Raw genomic sequence first — 12,329 nt, 5'->3', positions numbered from 1 at the left:
CACATACATATATTATGTAAACAAAAACTTTTATTTTGGATGCAAAAACAGATAACGATTTTTAACAATTTTCAAAAATTGTGTTTATTATTATGTTATCATGTTTTTGTGTTTTAATCCGTTAGTTAGCTGTCTTTTTTTGTTATTTTTTAATCTAATCAAAATAACCCAAGTGCCGTTTCATTGAGATTAATTGGAATGCACAATGAACAAAAACTGATTTTTGAAAATTGTTAAAAATCAGAGTTATCTGTTTTTGCAAATGAGCTCTTCAAATAATAAAATTGCAAAAAATAAAAAAGATATATATATATAAATAGTTCCTGTATCAAATGAAGGCCCGTCTTCTGAAATACGAAATGTGCTGTGATTGGTTAGCTGGGCCAGTGTGTGCTGTGATTGGCAGCACTCGGGGCCTGGTCGGGAAATGTCATGCCCCTTACCGCCTGCGAGCTTCAGTGTAAATATTGCTCAAAATCTAAACCCGGATGATTGTAACCACTCTAAGTTCGTCTGCCTTGGGAAAGCTAGCGTGTCTACGACACAGTGATAACACTCGTTGCCTTCTCTAGTGCAGCTCAACCAGGTCTCGTCCCATTCGTCTGTAATTGTGATATCACAAATCCCAGAAAATATGCGTTGTAGTCCAAACGAGTCGTTCGCTGTAGTTTTTGAAAAGTGATTTCTGTTAAATAAAATATCTCCTTTTGAAGTGGACTTTGAACTTTGTAACTTTGCAGATGTTTTTTATGCTCAAACAGCAACATTACAGACTAACTAAAGCTGAAAAAGTGAAAAAGCATAATAGGACCCCTTTAAGTACTGCTGGTGCACGTTTACCAAACAGGACCCGTGCAGGCTTTAAACTGCTTTGCGTCTCTCCGTCAGATAACACCATGTGCGTGATGTGCCAATACAGGCAGGCTATTTCTATTTCACTAAACCTCCACACAGCTCGTATATTTTTCCGCCAAGGAGTGAGAAACTGACTTCATTCCTGCTTGAGCTTTTACTCCGGCCGGATGCCACGAGATGTTCATGTCGTCTTAGAATGAGTGTCTTTGGGTTATATCTAAATAGGGTGTTTAAAAGGAAATGATGACTGAATCATAAAAAAGTAATTTAATTTGAAACAATTTTAACACAAATAATTACAAAGAAATGGCAAGTAACAAATTGAAAGACTGAAATAGCAATTTCCTGTAAATTGTAAGCCAATAATCTTTATTTACTGTACCATAAATTTGTCCTATGGTGTGTGACATAGCAAAAATTAAGAAAAAAAAATCTTAATAATACATAAATAACATGAGAGAGATGTATCTTCATTGTTAGACATTTATTTTCATATAGTGCTATTTATTTAATATAAAATTATAAGTAACATAATTTTTTCCCCATGACTTGTTGGACAATTTTAAGACAAACTTTGACAACAAGACAAACTTTGCTGCCATCCATTCAAAACTGCTGAAATTTATACCATTTTAAGTTTTATTGCAATACTCAACTGTTTTTAAAGATATTTTGAGATAAAAACAAATCTGTGGTTTTTTTATGTGTGTCACACCATAGGACAGTACGTCACACTAAAGGACAGAAATGGTAGTTATTAAATTCAGGGCTCCAGACAAAAAAAGTAGCCATTGGCTCCTATAAGAAAAAAGCTTGGGCGCCAAATAATTTTTTTAGGTGCCACAGAATAAACGCGCTTTCAATCATACTTTCATGTGTTTATGTCTCATCTTTTCTTGACTTCATCAGCATTTTAATCCATCTTGTAGATGACCTGGGAACTAAGGTTCACTTAAAGTGGGAACTAAACGTCTTTTCCAACTTGAAATATACAGTCACAAAGAACTGGTTATTACACAGAATCTGTACCAATATCATGGACCATAAGCATCACTTGGCCATTGAATGTGCACTTTTAAGTAATTGCAATTGAATACATTTAAGTTAGTCCAACCTAAAATAAAAAGTGAACACAAAACATTTTCAAACTGTTATTTGCAAGTGTAACTCGGAATTGTCAAGTTCACTTAAAGGCACAATATGTAAGTTTTCACCGCTAGAAAATAAACAAAGAGACAAAGGCGTAGCTTGATGACGCCGTGACTGAGTGTGGAATCATGGGAGCTGTCGTCTTCATCCCCACAGCCGACGCAATCCGACGGGACTCAGGCAGAAATCATGTTCATGGATGAGCTAATGATTTATTAATGTTGTAGTATGAAGCAGGGTGAGGCTAAAAGCCGTCGACGCGAAACGAGGCCGCTGAATGAGCGTGACACACGGCTCGAAAGCAGCGGAGCTTTTATTATGCCACAGTCGACCGCTTCCGCTGCTTCCGGTCGTGCGTATGTGGGGTAAAGCAGCGCTGTTTTATCATACTAGATACATTTGAAAGTTCTGTTATAATGCTACTCTGTGCGGTCGTCACCGGTCTATTAAAACGCACAACATATTAAAGCGTCTTTGGTGTTTGCATGTTTTCTACAAAACAAAACCGGAAATCGAGGGGGTTGTGATGTCATTGGCAGGCGACGCAGTGACACGATGGACACGCTCCGTGTCACTAGTTAAAATTGCTTATTTCTCTTTATTTACTTAATAACTTTAAGGCAACAGGTTTCCTCAATTTTTTTAAGCAAAGTCAACTGATCGCTTTTTACAGTGAGTTTGGGCTCCTCAATACATCCGATAGAAATGTTGTCATATATGTCTTTCACACATCCAGTCGGTTTTTCTTCAATAGAAACATGCAATATTACAGGACGTGTTGAATTTTATCTTTAGCTTGCATTCTTGCATTTCTTATATTGACAACAGGTTACGTAAAACTATTAATATGCAATAGCGCCTAAATATAGCAAAATCCTCTTTTTTTAGTTATTTTTCTAGCTGACTGAAGCTGAGCTTTTGGACACTGAATGGTTATTCTGAGGTAAATGTTACGTGGCAATGTTTACAAGCTTTACAAGTTTTCCGCAGTTTGAAACACTGAAAGTCGTACTGTAGGTTCTCTTATAAAATGAGCTTACCTTTTGATGTTAATTCATGTTCATTTCGTATTAGTAGAGAAAGATATAATGGGTTCACTTGCGCTAACGCGATCACATTTATTGTATTAATTTAATTATGAATTTGGCAGACTTTTAAAGCTGATACTTTGTCTATTAAAAAGTAACAAAGCACAAAGCTTTTACTTGCGCGTCTCCGTCATTTCGATCTCTCTCGAACTGCACAAACCGTTTTAGTCGCAGTCTGGAGCCCTGAAGTTATTTCTATTTAATTTTGAATATGTCAAAGAAAGTTTCATTTTGAAAAATTCAGTCTCTTAGTCAATCAATATGTTACAGAAACTCTTCTAGCCCCCCTGCACAGCTAAATATGATTAATATTAAAACTATATGCATTAAGATGTAAATGATTTTTTTTTTTAAATATATTGTTTTTAAGGCATCATTTTGATTCTATTTACTTTCTGTATCGTTCTCGTAGGATCTCCTCCCTTTTAGTGGGTCCCTGTTAATTTTCGGTCTATATTTCCGTGTCCTCTCTCTTCAACTAATTTCTCTCCCTCAATTATTTCTGTCTCAAAAACAAAGCATCACATTTTATACTTATGTTCATGACACTTTATAACAGTACAAGTTTTCTGTAAAAACATCAGAAAATAGTTTAATTAATGTAATTATTTCATTTAAGAACACTGAAAATGATCAAAAAAAGAATAAAATGAGTTAAACAAATCTTATTTAATTATTTAAAATGCTTTTTAAAGAGACCTTGTCCTCTGGTGTGACAATACAGGCGTCACACCGGAGGACATTATCTGTCAGACCAGAGGACGTTTCAGCCTTTTTCTGTCAATTAATGACCTTGCTATTCCGAGCTAACCTGTCATTAGCAGTAAGCAAGACACATTTGCATAATTTTCCATGATTATGTAGTTTGACATGCAGTTTTTAATTAAAAAATATAATTTAGTGGTGTCACACCAAAGGACAACAAAACATAACAAAGTATGGTGACCCGTACTTGGAATTAGTGCTCTGCATTTAACCCATCCAAAGTGCACACACACAGCAGTGAACACACACACCGTGAACACACACCCGGAGCAGTGGGCAGCCATTTATGCTGCGGTGCCCGGGGAGCAGTTGCCTTGCTCAAGGGCACCTCAGTCGTGGTATTGAAGGTGGGAGAGAGCGCTGTACATTCACTCCCCCCACCTACAATCCCTGCCGGTACGAGACTCGAACCCGCAACCTTTGGGTTACAAGTCTGACTCTCTAACCATTAGGCCACAACTTCCATGACTTCTTGGTAATATACGACTTCGTGCTGTATAAAATCACAAACTTCACAAAGATCTTTTTAGTATCTTAGTTGTATCTCCTAGACAGCACTCATAGCTTAAGTCGAGAGCAAATAAAGATTCTTGTTGAGGTCTCGTGCTTCTCAAGATTTTTCTCCTGAATAAACACCTCAGAAATCTCACATCTCTAGTTCTCAGTCATGGGACCAGGAGCTACTATAGGGCAAGGATAAGTAATGTCGGTCCAGGTGTGCCGATGTCCTGCAGAGTTGAGCTCCAACCTAAAAAAAAGAAACTCACCTGCCTGTAGCCTTGGTGATCCTGAAGACCTTGATTAGCATGCTTAGGTGTGCTTGATTAGGGTTGGAGCTAAACTCTGTAGGACAGCGGCACTCCAGGACCGACGTTGCCTGTCCCTAGAGGGTCCAACAGGGCCACAAAATGACTTAGAATTCTTTGAAATAAGCTATTAAAATAATTGTATTTAAAATTCTAAAACAACATAAGATTTAGGCCTACAACATCATATTTGTGCAGCTCTGAGCTCTCACTCAGACACTTTTATTTTGCAGTGCAGAGTTCTGCATGAACTGATTTTTCCATCCCACTACTGCAAGTTTCATTCCACACCCACCCACTCCTGCCCAATTATACTTTGAGTAGGTACATTTGGTCCCTGTTTACAGTGAATGTGTTCTCACACAGTTTAGCTTAAATTATGGCCCATTAATGTGGTCCTGCATTTAACTTTTTTTTTTTTCCACTGAGCATACACAAAAAAAATTGTAACGTACACTCTAAAAATGCTGGGTTGTTTCAACCCAAATTTGGGTCAAATATGGACTAACCCAACTTTTTGGTTAAAAATTTAATGTAAAAATGTAACCCAACGGTTGGGTTAGTCCATATTTGACCCAAAGTTGGGTTGAAACAACCCAGCATTTTTTAGAGTGTATAAGCCCATGGTTTTTTTTTCTTTTAAATTCAACATAAAAAAGACAAGTGTGGTATTTTTGTCTTTAAGGCCCATTACACCTGTCAGGGAACCATATTTTATTTTACATTTTTTAGCTTGTCTTGTCTTAGGCTATCCTTTGCCTATGTATACTCTAATGACGCAGACCTCTAACAGTGCAGAATTTTAGCTTACAAAATATTTTTAAATATCATCTGAATTATTTACACTCCTAGTTTCTTTGGTGTTAGAGAAGGGAGACTTTTTGCAAATAGTGGTCAGATTTGCCAAATCATCACAGTCTGCAGTCAAAGATCAGAGATCTCATTATGAGCTCAACCATTTCTCAAATTCTTCTAAGTCCGCATGATCTGAAGGCACGCTGTCCACATTTATTAGTGCATGTCAACAATTGTGTCATTTGTTTCTGTTTTCATTTTTCCCAGTTAGGAGAAACTTATAGAGTATATATGAGATCTGAGAATTGAGAAATGAGAATAAAAAATGTATAAGATAAGGCTTTTAGAAAATACATACACTCTCAAAAATAAAGGTTCCCAAACATTGATGCCATAGAAGAACAATTTTTGATTCCCCAAAGAACCTTTCAGTGAACAGCACTCTTAAAAATAAAGGTTTCAAAAGGGAGTTTTCACCGCGATGCCTTAGAAGAACCAGTTTTGGTTCCCCAAAGAATATTTCAGTGAACAGTTCTTAAAAGAACCATTTTTTTTCTTAGTGTGAAGAGCATTTTAATAATCTAAATAACCTTTTTCCACTGTAAAGAACGTTTTGAGGAATGAAAAATTTCCATGGATGGTAAAGGTTCTTAGTGGAACCATTGATGCCAATAAAGAACCTTTATTTTTAAGACTGAGTTCTTAAAAGAACCATTTGAAACATTTTAGAACATTTTAAAGTAACATTTTTCCACTATAGAGAACTTTTGTGCTGTGGAAAGGGTCTATGGCTGTTAAACTTTCTTTATGGAAACATAAATGCCACATAGAAATTTGGCTTATATATTTGTCTCGTTTTAAGCATAATTCTAACAGAATTGTAATGGTCAAATCCAGTAAATGACTAAATATAAATGTAAATGTTTATACTTAACATGAGAGCACATGAAATGCATTTATTTACTGCAGTGTGACAACTTAAAGAGCAATGTCTGAGCAGTAAAATATTCCCATGGGAGATGGTACCAGCTCAGTGATGAAAAGATTCACCAGTTCTTTTTATTTCAGTCTGATTGGCATTACAGTTCTGTGTGGATTCACTAATAATGTTTCCAAGGCAGCAGAAGTGTGACGTTTCAGCCCAGAGATGAGGTGTTTTGATGAGAGATGCAGGCACATGGCGACGCCACTGACGTTTAGCAGTCCATCATGAAGCTGCATTCCAGCAGGATGATGCTGAAATGATATCCAGCTGGGTGCGGTTTGGCATAAATGAGACGTATGCTAGGGCTGCCTGCAGTGATGCAAACTCAAGACATGAGTCATCTCATCAGCGCCGGCTTCCCATAAGAGCTGTTTATCATACAGCAGACACTGGACTTCCAGATGCAGAGCTCACACTGTCACGATTGCACAACCACACAGCAGACTCACAGATGCTGTATGGTTCTGTACTGATAAAAAAAAGATGGTAGGAGAACACCGTTTTACTTCACTGTTGTTTTAGTGTGAGCATAAGCTTTCATTTTAGGAATAGCTCAACCAGAAATGAAAAACAGCTAAAAATGTGCTCACTCGCAGGATATATACAAGATGTAGATGAGTTTGTTTCTTCATCAGAACAGATTTGGAGACATTCAGCATTATATCCTGCTCACAGATGGATCCTCAGCAGTGAATGGGTGCCGTCAGAATGAGAGTCCATAAAAACATCACAGTAATCCGCAAGTAATCCACATGACTCCAGTCCATCAGTTAACATCTTGTGAAGTGAAAAGCTGTTTATACATGTACAGAGGATCCATTGGTGAGCAAGTGATGTAATGCTAAATTTCTCCAGATCTGTTCTGATGAAGAAACAAACTAATCTACATCTTGGATACCCTGAGGGTGAATAGATTTAACACATTTTCATTTTTAATAAATGAAATATTTATTTAAAAATAGACATCAGATAAAGATTTGAATTGAAATAACTGCATTACCTTACTTGTAGATTAGCCTAAAGTTCCTATCAAAATGTAGAAAACAACTAGCCTAGCAACAAAACGAGCATTTCAAAAATATTATTTTAAATTATTATTACTCTGCGATCCGTGTTACAATTTCAACATATTAAAGCTAAAATGCGATATCTCTTCCTCTATTCCAGGGATTCCCAAACTTTTTTAATCAGCTGAATCTTAAAAATATTTACTTGAAGTACCCTCTGAGATTACAGTTAATATTTCAATAATTTAAAAACACATTTGCATGTTTACAGTTCTTTGATGTCAGTTAATGGACAAATTACATGCATGTAAACAAATACAATATTTTAATAATATATCTTGTTTTCATATTGATTGTTTTTGTTTTAAAATGATTTATTAGAATTTTTATGATTTCATTATATATTCATTGATTTTCATCAACTCTTTTTTCATCAACTCAACTGGTTTGTTGTTCTTTCAAGCAATGTGTTATTTTTCTTTCTGTGACTGGAGACTTGAGAGCTTCTCGCCATCTTATCAAAGGCAATTTTTTCTGTAGTCAGTAATTATTCTTAGTTGAAAAATGACACCAGTTAACTTGCAGTGATATTATAAGAGAGCGATTTCAGAGTGATATGATAAATACAGTTTAGTGGTCATTATATAAAAATATTTGACTGCTCAGTGACCGTCTATTATCTATTGTCAGAGTTGTTGGTAGATTCTGACACAACAGAGAGGCTAACACTTATGTTACATGATCATAAATTTTGGCCAGTGGTGTTAAACTCAAAATTGTCCAATTAAGCAGCCTGTAGCCTGTCTGATTACTGCAGATTACAAGGGTTCTGGGTTGGAGATCACACACACAAGGGCAGATGCTCAACAGGCTTTGTTTTTTGTCAGGGCTTGACATTTTCACGAGCATCCCATCTGTGTGCCTGGGTGTCTTTTCTGTCATAATAAGGGCTGGATATATATCCTGGGTTAATATATAATAAATGTATGTTTTTTTTTATTTATACATACCATTTAAAAAACTGGGGTCAGCAAGATTTATTTATATTTTAAAGAAATTAATACTTTTATGCAGCGAGGATACATTAAATTGATCAAAAGTTGCAATAAAGACTTTTACATTGTTACCTGAAAAGCTGAAATTCAGCTTTGCATCACAGGAATAAATTACTTAATTACATATTAATTACATAATATATATATTTTTTAAAACGTATTTTAAATTGTAATAATATTTTTCAATATTACTGTTTTTTTGCAGCCTTGGTAAACATAAGAGACATTCAAAAGCAAAAAAGAATGATCATTTTAATTTCAGTGCCCTAATGAATAACAATGGATAGTAATAAACAGCAAAATAATTACATTAATATATTTATACTAAAACATATATAACAATGCAGCTCTGTGAACATTTTTGTTGAATGGATTCGATTCAAAACAGACATTTAAACTGATTAATGGACATGATCTGAACCTGCCAACCGGGTGCAGACAGACACCGTGTAACAGTTTTCTCATTATCAACATGCTTGTTTAATCGATTAACAAATTAGTGCGATCAATATAATGTCTCTTGATGAGAGCAGTGGTTATTGATGAGCCCCTGCGTTGTAACACAAGACCTGGAAACAGGTATGTGTATGTCTTCCCTGTGTATTAAACCGACCATGTTCTGCAACACCCTTTCCCATGTTCCCTTGTTCCTGTGTTTGTTTTGGGGTCTCAGTGATATGATACCTTATGGCCTAACATGGTCTCGCTCTTACAGGTTATGCCACCCCACAGGCCGACTGGAAATCCAGCCGTGAAAGAGAAGGGCTGATCCCGGACCCCCCCGTGTTCCCGCAGCTGTGCCCCTCCTTGTCCCCATGGCGACAGGAGGCAATGCCCCCGAGACAGATGTGTTGATCAACCTGCATCAGGTGAGAGATATCGAGACCCTGCCTGCTGTTTTCAGGCTCTGTGACTTTTAGTCATACTGCTTCATGCCTGTTACACAAACCTCACATCTGCAGCTGTGTTGGTTTTGTGGTGCTGTCTAGCAGAAGTGCAGCTGCAGGTGGAGTTTCAGCGCTGAGTCTATTTTTGCATTGCATGCTCAGCAGAAAAACGGGTGAAAATGCACTGTAAATCATTATTCATCTACAACATTCTGCGATATGTGCTTTAACAAGACAATATAGAATAAATGAGTGAACTACTCACTGACTTTAAAAAGAAAAAAAAAAGTTGCTAGACTTCATGTTGTACTTGTTTCACATACAGTGACAGTTCTACTCTTACAATTCAGTAAACATGAATTAATCCAGATGATTCAAGCAACATATAACTATAGCTTGGGTTATGTTTAGATTAATTACCATTTGGATGTAAATGTGACCCTCTTTAAACTATATGTCATGATGCTGAAGTCTGTAATAGTTCTCAATTGCTAATTTCCTGATAACTTTTTTTTAATTATAGTGATTATTAAAGGAAATAATGTGAAAGCTTATCTCCAGCCAAAGAGTTAAAAAAAAAAAAATCGCGATTACGTTTTATCTCAAAATTCTTACTTTTTCTCTCGCAGTTTTGAGTTTGTTTCAAAATTCAGATTTTTTTTAATTACAATTTTTAATCAATTGTGAATTCATGTCAGAGTCACATTTTTTGTGGTTAAATAAACATTACACTATCAGAAAAAGGGGAAAAAACTATTCTATTTTATATTTTTACATTAACAATGTAATGAATATTCTATTTGTTAAAGCCATGTATGAATCTCATCAACTTAGTGATTTGAAGCATTTTACATTTATTCCAAAATAATAACTTAACAATAATATATTTTATTTTTGAACTTATGTTCAGCTATTCTTTTTAATAATTAACTTTTAACTATGTTTGAATTTATTGGCTCATCGGTCATCAAAGCTCGGTATATATTGGTCACAGACACGGAGATTTACTTCAGATTTAACCAAGCTGATTACTCACTAAAAACTCCCACAGATCAAAGAATCTGCCTATTTGAAGTCTTATTTTCACGTAACAACGTGGTTATATCTAAGTGTGTGAGTTGTTGACTTTTTTTAATTAGTCTTCCCATTAACACCATTATATTATTCATTCAGAATGACAAACACAAGAGGCGGGATTTATCGTGTGAACCAATCACAGCCAAACATAACCAGTCATATCCAATGATATCTCAATGGAGGCATTGCCTCCTCTCAAGTAACTTTCACCCATTCATTCTCAATTACCCCCCACTAAACCCACGGCATGCTAAGGTCAATGGTATGAAGGGAGGCAAGCCCCCGCTGTAACTTTACCTGCGGGTATCGCTGTTGGAATCCAAAGCGACTTACAAATGAGGACAATGGAAGCAATCAAAATATACATATATATATATATATATATACAGTATATATAGAGTTTAGTGCCAGAACTCTGTATATATGAAGAGTTCAGATGCAAAAGCCTCTAAGTGCCATCTGAAATTTTCATCTAAAATGAGCATTTTGAAATGATAAAAATACTCATTTTAGAAGAAAATTCCAGACGTCATTTAGAGGCTTTTGCATAAGTCTGGCTTTTTTCCCGCTGCAATTTTGCTTTTTTTTTCAGAATTGCAAGATATGAACTTGTGATTGCAGGAAAAAAAGCCAGAATCATGAGATAAAAAGTTGCAATTACTTTTGACTTTTCTTTCTTTCTTTTTTTTTTTTTTAATACCGTGGCAGAAATAAACTTCCATAAAATACTCAATGTGGTGATCCAGAATTCTTTTTTTTTTTGAGAGAGACCTTTTGATCTATTTGTTATTCTCTCTCTCTCTCTCTCTCCCTCTCTCTCTCTCTCTCTCTCTCTCTCTAATATATTTTAAAATGTAATTTATTCCTGCAATGTAAAGCTGAATTTTCAGTATCATTACTCCAGTCTTCAGTGTCACATGATCCTTCAGAAATAATTTTAATATGCTGATTTGCTACTCTAGAAACATTTCTTATTATTATCAATGTTAAAGACAGTTGTGTTGCTTAATATTTTGGTGGGAAATATATGGTAGAAAGACTTGGAGTGGAAAGGTTGCTGAGCGATGGCAGGTTTGGGGTCTGGTGGAGCAGTGCCAAGCAGGGAGGCGCAGGTGTTGGGTTACATGTGATGGCTGGACACACGGGCCGTACACAGGACAATAGCATCAGTCTGACCTCCGTTTCGTTTGACACTTGGGATGCACGGCTCTCAGCCAGTGTGTGCAGATCTGAAAGACCCTTTTTGTGGATGCCTCCATTGCATATGCGACAGAATTTTTTTTTCTCAGACTGGCAAATCCTGATTACAATTGACTCTCAAATTGGAAAGTTTGGATTTCTCATTTTATGCAGAGACCTTCAGTGTGGCTGCACAATTGATATTGCAACATGGCTTTTATTATTAATTGAATACATTTTATAATATTTTAATAGTTTTATATCAAATTGTGCAGTCATATTTAAGCTAAATAAACCGTTTGACCTGTTTGCTCTCATATTTGACAGTTTGTGTACAAGAAAGCATTAATCAGACGTAGGGCAGTAACAGAGCAAAAAAAAAGAAAAAAAGAAGCTGTTTATATCAGTCACATTCTTCTATGCATTCAACTGTCAACCTTCATCAAATTACTGTTGCTTACAATTCTGCAACCCAAATGAAAACTGAAGGCCGACTGTAACTGAGGAAATCTGCTATGTTGACAGAACTGTAAAAGAAATTCATATTTGTATCATAATCAGAGCTCAATAATAAGGAGCATCTCTGCTGTTATTCAATTTCTCCTTACCCTATCTTCATGTTATTTTACCAGTATTGTGATATGGTTTTTAATTAAACATTTTCTTTTTAAGTAATATATT

General features: G+C 35.7%; 1 long non-coding RNA gene across 1 annotated transcript in view; it reads left to right on the top strand.

Moving 5' to 3' along the window:
* LOC107601377 (uncharacterized) overlaps positions 1 to 12,329 on the top strand; it is a 46,215-nt gene that overhangs the window by 11,395 nt on the left and 22,491 nt on the right. The window contains exon 2 of the long non-coding RNA XR_001610921.1: positions 9,221 to 9,374. This is a non-coding gene — a long non-coding RNA (uncharacterized lncRNA). The remainder of the gene's footprint in view (positions 1 to 9,220; positions 9,375 to 12,329) is intronic.

This window comes from Sinocyclocheilus grahami, unplaced genomic scaffold (assembly GCF_001515645.1).
Source record: "Sinocyclocheilus grahami isolate Dianchi unplaced genomic scaffold, SAMN03320097.WGS_v1.1 scaffold304.1, whole genome shotgun sequence".
Lineage (NCBI taxonomy): Eukaryota > Metazoa > Chordata > Actinopteri > Cypriniformes > Cyprinidae > Sinocyclocheilus > Sinocyclocheilus grahami.
The sequence above is the reverse complement of the archived record's forward strand: the minus strand, read 5'-3'. Positions and strand labels throughout refer to the sequence as shown.